The sequence below is a fragment of the Melanerpes formicivorus genome, unplaced genomic scaffold (assembly GCF_026170545.1).
Source record: "Melanerpes formicivorus ecotype bairdi unplaced genomic scaffold, bMelFor1.0.p_v2 SCAF_12, whole genome shotgun sequence".
Lineage (NCBI taxonomy): Eukaryota > Metazoa > Chordata > Aves > Piciformes > Picidae > Melanerpes > Melanerpes formicivorus.
In genome coordinates, this window is record NW_027142364.1 from 20,414,694 (window position 1) to 20,428,847 (window position 14,154).

Here is a 14,154-nt window from a genome sequence, read left to right on the forward strand (position 1 = left end):
GACTTGCTTCCATGACAACATGCAGTTATAATACCTCAGAATAAGTATTATGATACAGTATACCCAAGCTTTAGAATGAGTCAGAGGAGCTCTGCACCATTTCAGCAGAATAGGCATCTTTTATGTAGTGGTAAACACTCATTATTGAACTACTACCACAGTTTTAACAGGTTTAATGGCTAGCATTACTTGAGCAAACTGCCAGTCCACAAGTAAATACAAAATTGCTATTTTCTTGCAACGCTGTTTGCTAAAAATTCCTAAAGATCTCAGCACTTTTCAGCATCACTTGGGCAAGAATACAGCCTTCTGAAACCTTGCAATGGAAAACCCAAACATTTCCAGCCCAGTTTTAGTTCACACTGTTAGCTAAAACCAAAGCTTCTCAAAACAAGGTTTACAGGTGAGCTGGCTTTCCATCCATAATTATCCATGGCCATTTCATCTGGATTTCAAATAGAAACACAGAACATGGATACAGGTCAGATTCGGCCAGTTTATGATTGATGCTGGACAAACACGGCTATGGCACACCCACACCCAGCCAGCACTGAAGCTGCTTAGGCTCTCAAGCACACAGTATCACAGTATCACTTAGGTTGGAAAGGACCTCGAGGATCATCGAGTCCAACCTATCAACACAGACCCCATGACTAGACCATGGCACCAAGTGCCACATCCAATCTCCCCTTGAACGCCTCCAGGGTCGATGACTCAACCACCTCCCAGGGCAACCCGTTCCAATGACGAATGACTCGCTCGGTGAAGAACTTCCTCCTCACCTCCAGTCTAAACCTCCCCTGGCGCAGCTTGAGACTGTGTCCCCTTGTTCTGGTGCTGGTGGCCTGGGAGAAGAGGCCAACCCCTTCCTGGCTACAACCACCTTTCAGGTAGTTGTAGAGGGCAATCAGGTCACCCCTGAGCCTCCCCTTCTCCAGGCTAAACAATCCCAGCTCAGCAGGAAACCTGATTCCCAAACCATTCTGGTTTCCAAACAGAAACAGTCTGTCCCTCCCATGAACTGGAACTAGGCCATGCCAGGTGAAACTGGAACCAAACTGGGGTTCAGCAAGCCCTGTGTATCCCACCTAAGCACAGAAGACGCTGAAACAGTTTGCTGCACTTTCCATGAGGACTCACCTCAGACACAGGGCAGTGAGGATGAGGCTCAGACCGGGTGGCAAGCCTCATCAGTGAAGAAGACACTGCACTGACAACTACACAGCTCTGCAAGAAGTCAGATCTCACATGCAAGATTTGCCATTCTGTGTCAGCGCCAGGGAAGGCCTGGAATCACATCAAGCATTCTCTTTCTGGGGAAATTAACTAAACCCAAATAGGGCTGAGACTGCGACTCAAAGACAGAAAAGACAAATCTGACTCCTCCAAGGCAAAGGGTATTTTCTGGAGAACAACCTAAATTCTGTTTCCAACATTATTTTGCAACAAATGAAGAACAGGTACCATGATCCTGACTCTCCTCCCCTCATTAGATTCCAAAGAAGCAGAAGCTATTCTCCCACTGTTCCAGCCCTTGCCACTACAAGAAGGCTGGCCAAATCCATCCAAACCCATTGACCCTAGGTGATTACACAAGTCATGTCCAGCTCTTGGAATACCTGTAATAGGACATGCAGAAAGCTTTGAAAGCCCTCAGAGGAAGAATCACACCTATTTGTCCTGGGTTTATAATGCTCCCTAACCCTCTGCTTTGGCTGTTGCCTTAGTGGGGCACCAGCTTGACAGACCTCCCAGTATTTTTTTTTTCTTCCAGTTTTTTCTTTTCCAGTACACAAAAATGTAAGTAGAAAAGTAATATTTTACAGTACATTCTACCTGATTATGAAGGGGAAGAATTGATAAAGCTTGAGCAGTGCAACCTTGGTAAAACAAGCAAGTAAAGAAACAGAGGTGAAACAAGTGAAAAGTTAAGTCTGAAAATGGAAAGAATTAGGATCAAATGGGTATGTTACAAAAATCAAATGGCAGTGCTTTAAGTAGGTAACTAAATTGTTATGCATTTGAAGAATCAGGAAACAAAGTATGTCTTTTATGCTGGTTGCTGAGTCTTAAACCCAAATGAGCAGCTTCCAGATTTTCCAAGTCCTGCATTACAAGAAAGGTTATTTCAGTCTGGAGACTGGAGACTGTTCAGTCTGGAGAAGAGAAGGCTCTGAGGTGACCTAATTGTGGTCTTCCAGTAGCTGAAGGGGGCCTACAGGAAGGCTGGGGAGGGACTTCTCAGGATCTCAGGTAGTGACAGGACTAGGGGGAATGGAATGAAACTGGAGGTGGGGAGATTGAGGCTGGAGGTGAGGAGGAAGTTCTTCCCCATGAGAGTGGTGAAGCCCTGGAATGGGTTGTCCAGGGAGGTGGTGGAGGCCCTGTCCCTGGAGGTGTTTAAGCTCTGGCCAGCCTGATATAGTGTGGAGTGTCCCTGCCCATGGCAGGGGGGTTGGAACTAGATGATCCTTGTGGTCCCTTCCAACCCTGAATGCTACTATGATACTATGAAATAAGGTAAAAGTGATAGTGTATGGTATAGAAATTAATACCAAACAAAAAGCAAGCTGCCAGCACTCTATTTCCAAATGACATTAGAAGCTCCTGTAAGATGTCCAGCAATACACCTAATGGATTTAGAAGAGGACACAGCAAGACACAACTTGAATGTTTCTAATTTAGACATGCCAAAGGACAACAGTACAGAACTCATCTCTCTCTTGTTTCCTTACATCATACTCTCTGATACTGTTAATCTAATTGTTAGCCCTTCTCTGGTGTACTTCCAGACCAATCTCTGATGTTCTGATCATCGCAAGACTGATTCATCAACCCAGGGGCTGAAGGAGGGGATTTTCTTAGGAGACTTGGAGATTTCTGGGGCAGGTTGTCACCATCTCTGAGTTAACAGATGAAGGCCAGAAACTGAGATAAGTTTTCCTGAAAATTCATGTCCTCCATTTAAAAACTGCTCTCCACACAAGCAGTACAACCTGCCATACTGGATGACAGCCAAGGCTCAAATGGTCAAGAACCTTGTTATCAGCAAAAACTGATACATGGACAAGTAGGAGCTGGACACACACACAGAGTCATTTTCCCAGAAAACATAACCAGAACCTGATATTCTGGGTCTTCTTGAATCACTATCTGCCAACTGCCCTTTGCAAATACATTGAGCTCCGTTCTGAAACCATTTCCTTTTAAACCTTCTCCTCTCCACAGCATTTTGGGTCAGAGACTTCTATAATTTTTGTGGAAGTCTTACAAGCCAGTGAGGCAGAATTAGGACTGAAGAACTGCTAAATCATTTCTGATGGAGAACATTCTTCATTTCATTTTGCAGTAAGTCTTTATCACATTCTCCCTCTGGGTGATGAGAGATTCTTTAATTATTTTCAAATTGACTGTCCCTATAGATAAGTAGATTATTCCTCTCAACATTTTATTAGCCTTTTCCTTTTTTGCTTCCTAAGAGAGACTGAACACCATACAAATTCCAAAAATACAGACACACAAACAATAAGCTCAGTGTCATTCTCTACTATTTCTTTAGTAATACCTGACATTTCACTTACCTTTTTCACTATTGCAGAGTACTAAGGTAACTGTTAAAGAGAATCAGTGACAAGGAGAAAGCCTCTTTCTGGCACAGAAACACTTCCATTTGTAGCCTGTCACTGTCTGCACACATGCAGGATGAGGCTTCTAACTCTGTTCTTCAATCATTATTGTACAATGTCACTAGCTGGTTTTGTGCCCATCCACTTCTCTTGGCACTTAGCTTAGTAGTAGTAATAACAGTGATGATGATAATAATAACAATAGTAGTAGTAATAATAATAATAATAATAAGGTGCCTCTGCCTCATCTCCTCCTCCCTACTCCAATCATTCACAAACACAAGCTTCTGGGAATCCAGTCCCAGTTGAAAGGAAAAAAATAAGCCTACAAAACATCCTCCCCCTTCAACTTAAGGCCCCATTAATTCCAACAGCCTCTGTTCCAAGCACCATTCTTTTCAGACTTCTTACAATTAAGATGACCTTCTGATGACCTTCACATGTTTCACTGCGATTTCTATCCACATGTTCTCATTTTCCAGTCAGGCTGGAGGAGCTGAATCCTCCTTTTCCCTTTACAAAGACAAGCTGGTGTCCTTCACAATATCTGTCTGTCCATCTCCCTGTTTAATTCTTCAATAATAAAGCATTTCTCTAAGTTTGCACAATAAAGGATCCAGCTGTAGTCTCACAGCGCAGCTTTGCTCCTTTTCAAAAGGGCACCACCGCATTTCCCTTTTTAATTCTTACTCTAGGAATAGCCAGTGTTGAAACAAAAAGGTCACACTCAGTGTAGCAGACAGTCCAGCCACATTAAACACACGTTTCTTAAGAAATCCTAAATAAATGTCATCTCTTATTGATCACCTGTGCCTCTGAACACATTCATTTAAATGCTCTTCCCCTGGCACTGGAATCTTACTGGTTTTAATACAGTAAAATGAGTCGTAAGAACTGCTCCCAGCTCAAAGGCAGGACAGCCCTAGCTGGTTTTTTGCTCAGAGATAGGCACCTCAGGTTATCTGGGAATACAGGGAGCTGGGGCTGCATAGCTTGGAGAAGAGGAGGCTCAGGGGTGACCTTATTGCTCTCTACAACTACCTGAAGGGAGGCTGTAGACAGGTGAATGTTGGTCTCTTCTCCCAGGCAGCCAGTACCAGAACAAGAGGACACAGGCTCAGGCTGCACCAGGGGAGGTTTAGGCTGGAGGTTAGGAAGAAGTTCTATACAGAGAGAGTGATTGCCCATTGGAATGGGCTGCCCAAGGAGGTGGAGTCACCATCGCTGGAGGTGTTCAGGAGGAGACTTGGTGGGGTGCTTGGTGCCATGGGTTAGTTGTTTAGGTGGGTTGGATTAGCTGATAGGTTGGATGTGATGATCTTGAAGGTCTCTTCCAACCTGGTTTATTCTATTCTATTCTACAGTCTTAAGTCTGTACTATCACCATTGTGATCAGAAGCATTTCACAGTTTGCATACCACCTGGTTTAGCATCTACCTAGTGAAGTGCTGCTCTGTAACAAGGTTTAAGATGCTCAAGTCCTAAAACACTGTACACAATTTCCCCCACCCAGGGTTTGCCTTTTTAAAGGAGTAACAAAATTGTACAGCGAACAGGAAAATTGAAAGCATTAGTAAATGGATGCAATAATAGCTCTGAAAAGTAGAAACTGCTTTCCAGTAGGATACAGATCGCAAATAGCAATTTGAAGCCATTGTATTAGATGCTGAATTAGAGAGTCTGTGATGTATTTTGACATTTTCAAGTACAAACTTTGTCATTATGCTATTTACACAGGAAATACTGATTTATTACCCTGCTTGGGCAATTACATCATATCCCACTAGGCTTCAAAAAAAATAGCTTATTATATTAATACACTTCTTTAAAATGAAGTTTTCTATCTTAATTTGTCTGGCATCAATTCCCTGACTCAGAATACAGATATACTAACCAAACAAGCTTTCTGGTTTCTGAAATCTATCCCTATCTATTTCTAGCCTGTGACTACAATCACCTCCTGACTTTTCTTTGGATGAAGTAAGCAGAGGTTCTTGAGTGTCTCACCTTAAAGCACAATCTCCAGTTTCACCTCTTTTCTGAACACTCCAAATTTATCATGATACCTTTTCAGGCCAGGATTGAGACTGGAGACTATAGGTGCTACAGGCAGAATCCAGAGTTCCCTCTCCTTCTCCAAAGTGAAAGCTGACTTGCTTATCACCTGCTACATCGCAACAGGTTGGACTTGATGATCTCAAAGGTCTCTTCCGACCTGGTTAATTCTATTCTATTATACTACTTAAACAGAGTCACTTATCTAAGAAAAGCAACTACCATTTATTTACTACATTGCATTTGCTTTGAAGTAGAATTGTACTACAGAAGCACTGGCAGTCGTTACTCTGCTCCCTATCTTCTTATGAAAAGCAAATACTGTTACCTGGGAGGCACATCATACAGATTGCTCAACTCATTTCCACAGACATTATTCTTAGAGAAACAATTTCCAATAAACACAAATATATCTAACTAACTATATAACAGATATGTAAAGGAGGAGAGGCTGGAAGACTCATCCAAAACATTCCCACAGTATGGCAGTTCCCATTAAATGTCTTGGTCAAATGTAAACTGTTTTGCCCTGACCCTTTCTTCTTTTCTATGAACAGCATGGGTAGGGTGCTTTGTTTTTCTTTTGAATCACTGCTTAGTTGTAATATTTCACATAACAGACTGTTGCAAGCAACTAGAACATGGTCTGAAAACAATTTAACACAGAAAAAGAGAATTCACTAATGCCAAGATCAGCTTACAAGAAAGATAAAATGAGTCAAATGTTTGTTATCTGTCTGGAGAACACATCAGCTCAACGACATCCTAATGTGCAGCTAAACACACACACACACAAAAGGAAGAGCAACAAAAGCACAACAGAAACAAGCTGTAGAGCAAGCCTGATGTATTAGAGAAGTGGGTTGCAGGCAGCAAGATGAAATTCAATACTGACAACCCAAGTCACATGGAATAGCAACAAACAGCACAAAGACACCCCGAGGAATATTGAACTGGAAAATAAGTCCAGAAGTGCTTTGGTTGGTGGCGAAGTTTCTTTGAAATTACAACAGATAGATGCAGAAGAGAATTATTATCTTGCAGTCCAAATAATTCCTGGAAGAAACTCAAGCTAATGGTGGCTTGAAATGGCCAGCAATGACTCCAGGTGAACAAAGGTTTATCTTGAAAGATACTGCAGCTTTCTGAACACAAAGAGCAGCTTTTAGTACTTTTCTTCCCCTTGTTGCTGTCATGATGCACCACTTCCAAGGAAAACACTGACTTATTAATTTGTGCTTGTAAAGAAACTACTGCTGCTAATTCTGCTTTGGGTAAAAGCTGAAAAGCTGGATCCTCAAATGGTATGTTCAAGATTCAGTAAAGGCCTGCTAGGAGTGGTGACATTACCAAGAACTCAGGTCTCTGTATTACAGTTTTCTGATCTTCCTTGACAGATGACACAAGGTTATCAGTCTTTGATATGAAGCAGGAATGCTCCTATCCATGTTGTAAGGAATAAAATGGGAGGGAATGAGTCCTGACCTAACATGGGCATCGTATCTGACAGAACAGTTACATCCTTCTCCAAGTTTACCGACGTGTTTTTGCACACTGATATATGATGGTGCTGCTGTTCCTGTGCCTATGTTCCTGAGACCAGCACTACAACTAGAGTTCCCTTATATGCTTGCTAGAACTTCATTACAGTGCTCTGTTGGCAAAGCATCACTTGCAGGAACAGTCCCCACTTATCACAAGGATTTCTCTTGTCTTCTAACTGAAGAAACCTTTAAGTGTTTCTGAAATTACACACAGAACTATGTTATCTTAAGTTTAATGACGTTTGGGAAGGCTCATTAGAAACAGCATTAAAAGAAGTATCCTTCCTCAGGGAAGGAAAGCATCCACTGGGACCCATCTGTTAAAGAGCTGTTGCATGAAAAGCAAAGCATAAGCAATGTGGTTAAAGTACTAAACAGGGCTGAGGTACTTCAACTGCACATGAGACGCACTGCACCAAGAGACAGCTGTTTTCCTGACATTTTTGTCTTCCATGGATTTGGCAAAATAGTACAAAAAGTGAACTGTACTGGAAATGCTTCACAAACTGCTTGTGCCTGAACTTCAAACAGTACTGTGTCAAATACTAGTTTGACCTTACTCCCATGGAGAGTATGAAAGGTACATTCGTCACTCAGAACTGTCATACCCCTGGCAAAAGTGTGCACAGCCCAGACAGATAAGCTTAAGTCAAGAAGTTCATGTCTCACACAGACCTCTTGTATAAGGGGATCTACAGATACATACTGCAGGCATCTCACAGCAGCTCCAAAATGCGTGCTTGCTTCCGTGCGCTGAAATACTGCTGCGCCAGCGTCAAGGGGCACGCAACAGCTATACACAGTAGTATGTAGGTCTCAAAATGGATCAGCAGAATGAGGAGAACTGGCCTCAAGAAATGTTAGGCTAATCTATATGGAAAAGGAATCCCTGGCTATTTGACAAGAAAACTAAATGAAAACATTATTCAAGAAATGACCTATCAAGGAGTAGAAGTTTACTAACACAGAGCCGTTTAGAGAGGGTAGGAAACACTGCCAAGAAGGCAGTGGGGAAGGGAAAGAAGTCTGACAAAGACAAAGTGTTTCAAACATGTTATACAGGAAAAGAGGAAAGGAAAAGAAAGAAGAGTGCTCAAGAGCCTATCTGCTTCACTGAAAATTTTAGTAAGTAATTGTTATTCATAAAGACAAATCCAAGCAGCTCCTCTGTTTTGGAGTCCAAGGGAAAGCACTGGGCCAACAGAGGTTTTGGAAAAGAGAATCAAATCCTTCTCCAACGAGTCTGCAGAGCTACTGTGCAGATGAAGACTTCAATTTATGTTTTGGGGGTTTTTTTGTTTGTTTGTTTGTTTTAATAAGACAACAATTTCTCTCCTTGAGTTCCTGTGGACACAAAGTTTACCAAGACACTGAGCTGGTTATAAAGTCAGTCTATTAAACTGCACAACACATGGGATGATGTCAGCTCTCAAACATGGGTGCAGATCATTCTAAAAACACAAAGACATATTTGCTAGAAACATCTAAAGTATTTCTGTTACATTAGCATTTTCAAACTTGAAGAAACATCCTGGACACTCTTAATCATAACTGAGAGTGCTCTTGATGTTGTAGAGCAAAAATAGAAGGACAGGAAGAAAACAGAACAAGATTCAATGGCTCTGTCAGACAGTCATTTACTTAGTAATTGTATTAAATGAAACACATACAGCAGCTTTGGCAGCACAACAGAAATGTTATACCACAAGAACCATGCTTGAGCTATTTAGTAAGCTGACAGCTGTTGAGAGACAAACTGCCCTGCATTTGACTTCAAAACATTTTGTCAATCAATACAAGCCTCAGCTGAGAGGGTAACTAAAGCAGTACAAGACAAATTTGCTAAGTTATAGAACAGACCTGAAGAGTCCTAACTTTTTCACAGGCTTCCAGGCACTTGGCTTTATAAGGCAAGACCCTGTTAGTTCACCTGATTTATTAGTTAGAGTTTAAGACAATGGATTAATAGGGCATTCAGAACCTGCCTTGCCTGAAGGTTGAGAGCCTTGGGCACAACGCAGACAGAAAGCTCCTGCAGCAGCAGTAGTACTCCAGAAGCAAAAGATTCTGTGTCCCCTTCTCCTTTGCTTACCAGATTTCTGACTCATTCTGGAAAAAGTAATCCTGAAGAAATTCTGCTATCAGCTCTCGAGTGAGCCAGAACAAGAGATGTGAGAGAACAGACAAGAGAAAGTAGAACCTAACCCCCCTGGCAGCAAGCAGTGTCTGCAGGTAGCTGGAGAGCCAGCTCAGTTCTTATCACCACTGCAATGCTGCAAGTGACTAACTGCAAGGAACACAGTGCACATCCCAGTATTAAGTCACACAGCAGTTTGGGAAGGAAGCAGCACATCTCTTTACTCCACAGGCCTACTGGTTGACATCATGAGAGGAGACAATTTGCTACGGCAGGGATTTAGCAGGCTCCTACCACAATCTATAGGGTATTATGTGAGTCATGCTATATGTTCTTAAACTGTATTAACACATTTTTTTCAACTGCATGTCTCCTCAAATGTCAAGCAAGCTTTGCTGTCTTGAGAACCTCCCGTATTCACTCTACACAAGAAGTGTTTGCAAAATGAACCAAGGCTCCGGAGACAGTTCCTTAATGTTTGAGTTTCAACTATCAAGAATTTGCTGTTTCTTAGTTTATTGATTAGAACACGTATCATTGCAATCATCCCACTTTTACCTCTGCTCCAATGACCTCTTCTTAGGAAAAAGGCAACCAGCGACAGAACTGACATTTGCCAAATAAACTCTTACTATCACAGAACTGCATCATTCCATAGCTAAAAACCAAGAGTAAGAAAAGGAACTTCTTGCAATAAAACATACTTAAATTTCAGAAGGTGCTTCCTCACAGATAAAATCATCCAAAGCAAATACTATTTAAAGCTGCTTTCTCATGTGTTCATTAGATTAAAAGCAACCATTTCCAAGCAACTTATGCTTAAATGTTAAACTCAGGAAACCATTCTGTGAAAACAAATCCTGTGAGTAAAGAACTTAACCTTATGTGACAGCTGGCATAATGAAGTCTCAGTTCCACCACTAAACTTGAGAGGATGCTAAAACAGTCACATGTCCATACCACAGTTTAATATTGTTCATAAAACATATCACCCACTGTGACACATGCTGATATGCCCCAGATAACTCTTATTTTAACTGCTATCAAATCATCTGAGTTTTTAGTTACAGCATCTTCCTGTTGCAGTTCCAGGTTTCATTCCAAGCCTTATATTAAGGTCCCCTTCTCCCTGCCCTTTCTTTGCTTTTCAATTTCTACTTAATTAAAACTCTGCATACTACATCAGAACTCTTTTATCTTTTCTTATCTCACATTTCCAGCATGTGCCTTACTGTTCTGAGCTGTATGGCTAAAAATACATGAATACTTAAATATACAAAAATTATAGAAGAGATGGCAAATAGTGAATAAGAAATCAATTGTTGCAATCACTGGACTGCAAAAAGCAGAGTTAAAAAACAGGGGGCAGGGAGGGGCAGGGTAAGGTAAAGACCAGGGGGATTCATGATTCTGTTAAATGTACCTTACAATATCTCTGTGCTGTTCACAGAATCACCAAGGTTGGAAGAGACCTCAAAGATCATCAAGTCCAACCTGCCACCCAACACCTCATGACTTAACCATGGCACCAAGTGCCACATCCAATCCCCTCTTGAACACCTCCAGGGATGGGGACTCCACCACCTCCCTGGGCAGCACATTCCAACGGCTAACAACTCTCTCTGGGAAGAACTTTCTCCTCACCTCCAGCCTAAACTTCCCCTGGCCCAGCTTGAGACTGTGTCCTCTTGTTCTGGTGCTGGTTGCTTGAGAGAAGAGACCAACCCCCTCCTGGCTACAACCACCCTTCAGGTAGTTGTAGAGAGCAAGAAGGTCTGATTACATACAGCATTTCAAACATGCTAGAACTCTGGGCATAATATTTCAGCAACTCTGAAAGCAATACCCTAGGAGTAATGACATACAGCAAAACTTGTAGCCAAGATCTTGCAAGGAAGAGATATGACTGGGGTCCAAGAACTCACAGAAGCAGTTAATAAGCTCTGACATTTGAAACTAGCTTTTGAAATGACTCAGTAGAGTTAGGAGGGGGTTTCTACCCTCCTCCACCCCCAAATGTGTCCTTAAAAATCCCCCAAAAGTAAGTATAAATTAGCACAGCATATTCAAAGAGCTAAACAATTTTCTAGTACCAAATGCCAGAAGCACATTACACACTGTTACATGCCTTGAACAGCCTGAGTTCCTTGCTGTTAGAACCAGTTGAATGATGTGTGAGTTTCTGAGGAATCACTGTTTCTGAATTTCCAGCAAAACATGGGCCAAATACTACTGACAGTTAAAGTGCATGCTGAGACAGGACAGCTGTATTCAGTGTCAGGAAGAGATGCTCCTCAGAGCTCTGAAAATACTTAGGAAGAAAAAACTGCCCTGGATACAATTGTCTTTGTTGCTGCAATATGCATCATCTCCTTAGAACAACACTTGAAGTTACCCAGTATTTGTCATTTGCATAACCATCTATTTACTCAGTTCCTGGCTTAGTTACTCACCTTTGTGACAGCATCAATTTGTTCTATGCTTATTTCATCCTTACCTTCCATTTCATGTCACAGATTTAGCTTTTATTAAGGAAGTTAGTAAATTTGTTGACAAGAATTGAAAGATCAGCTTCTAATCAAATGGCCTAACTCTAACTGAATAATTAACTCCTCTTTCACAGGGAGTGCAGAAGGAAGAAATAAATGCCTCAAATGCCTGTGCATGCAGCTTGCCCACGATCACAAAGCAGACTGCAAGGCAGAAAGGCACTGCCACCTCAACAGCTGTGGAACACTGCAAATGGAACAGGTATTAACCCAGTGGGAAGTGCTGCTGCTCTATGGACAGACTGCAATGTCTGAGCAGTGACCTCCTTGTTGAGTAAAGAAACATAACGTTTACTCATTACTACAACCACCTCAAGCTTTATGGAAAGCACCCTGGAGGCCTGGGCTAGGGAAAAACACAAGCAGAGAGTCAGAATGCTTGCTTTAATGTCTTCATTTGTACCTGTTCATGCCAGCTTCTTTCCACTTCTGCCTGCTTCTGATGAAAGATGGGAGATGTTAATCTTCTAATACCAAAAAGGGGCAGTACTAGTAAATAAGGCACCTTCAATGTTTGAAAATTGATTGGCAGTCTTTAGAGTGCTGTGGCTTTTCACAGTAGCCTTTCACTCCTGACCAGCCTTTCCCATGCCACAATGCATGTGGGCCCACATATTCTTTTAGGCATAAACTTAGTGATAACTACAGCAAAAAGCAGTGCTACCATAGCCTTCTTCCTTGCTCCTTTGGGTACAAGAATGCCTCCTCAAAAATACCCTTCCTCAAGACACAGTGTCCCTTCTTTTGACAAAGTCCTCTTGTTACCTTGCTGGGGAGCTGACCTGTTGCAAACCCCAGAGAAGGACAAGGACATTCAGCCCAGTCTCCACTTGTTGGAGGAAATGAAGCAAGCATCATGATTCCAAACCATCCCACCTAATCCAAGAAAGCCAAATAAATGGACAGCTAAAAATGGGTGCTGGGCAGCAGATTCACAAGGAAAGCAGAAGACTAGTACTTAAGAAACCATCAGTTTAGTTTCTGTAAAGAATTTTGGTATCATAACAATAAGACAATTTAAAGCCCATCATCAGAAGCAGAATTTCAGTCAGGGGTAGAGAAGCAGATCACATCTAATTATTTACTTGGACTTTGCAATGTGATCCCATTCCAGTGATGAGAATGGATCTTAAATGAGCACATAAAAATTGTCCAGAACGTTCAGAATACCAGACTGCAGAACAACAACAAAACAAAACAACCCTGAAAGACAATATTGCACCACAATAAGCAAGCTCCAAATGTCTTTTTCCCTCCCTGAGGGAAAACAACTGCAAGGCGTGGATAAGGTACAAGGATAGTAAAGCATCTTTCCAAAGGAGTAGGCTTCAACAAGCTCTTATGTTTTCAGTGCATTGTTCCTGAGTATGCTCATTAAGTTGGTTTTTTTAACAACCACTTCAAAACAATTTTCCCCTCCTTTTGGCCATGAGCACGTATAAGCAGTTCTGTTGGCCAGAAGAATTATCAGGCTTTCACAGCAGTAAGCTCTTTTTCGTGTCAGAACAACAGAACAAGCACTGAGATATTCACAGTGTGAAGGGATCTCAGCATCTTTCTCTGGTCCAACCCACACTCAAAGCAGACTGTTCTGTATTTTATTTATCAGCAAATAGAGCAGGCAGTCGAACTGCAAGCTCCAAGCATTCTAGCATTATTTGTTCAAGTATTAAACAAACAAGAACAAGCATAATATTGATTCAAAAGGCTAACATTGTATAGTTTGGCTTCAAAACATAAATTAGGACTTGAAAGCTATTATGTCTACATAATGCAGCACTTAAGAGGTGTATAATGACCCATTACAGAAACTACAGGATCTCTCTGTGACATTCAGATGTATCAGCAACAAGAAAAATTGAAGTCCCCCTCAGACCTCCTATTCACTGTTCACTCTAAATTCACAAGGAAAACAGACAGCCAACAATAAGCAGACAGAGGAAGTGAGAGTTTCTCACCTTGGAAGCAATTACTAATGGATATAATTATCTTAGTTATGTTAGTCTGAAGATAAGAAGTTTTTCTTTTCTTTTTTAACCATATTCTTGTAGCACTTCAGGTTAAGTGACATCTTGACTGGAGCTGATTTTAGCTTGCCAGTAAGTAAAGCAAATCAAATCTCACCTTTTTAAACAATGCTGACATCTCAGCATCGTTCCCCAGACCTTTGTCACATTATCCAAAGAGATACTAATTTGCTAATGCAACTCAGCTTAAGAAAAATCTCTCAACAGCAAACATCA

At 41.5% G+C, this 14,154-nt stretch overlaps 1 protein-coding gene across 16 annotated transcripts in view; it reads right to left on the minus strand.

The window, feature by feature from the left end:
• The window catches only part of DLG1 (discs large MAGUK scaffold protein 1), a 161,957-nt gene that overhangs the window by 77,463 nt on the left and 70,340 nt on the right, over positions 1-14,154 (minus strand). The gene's annotated exons all lie outside the window — the stretch shown is intronic.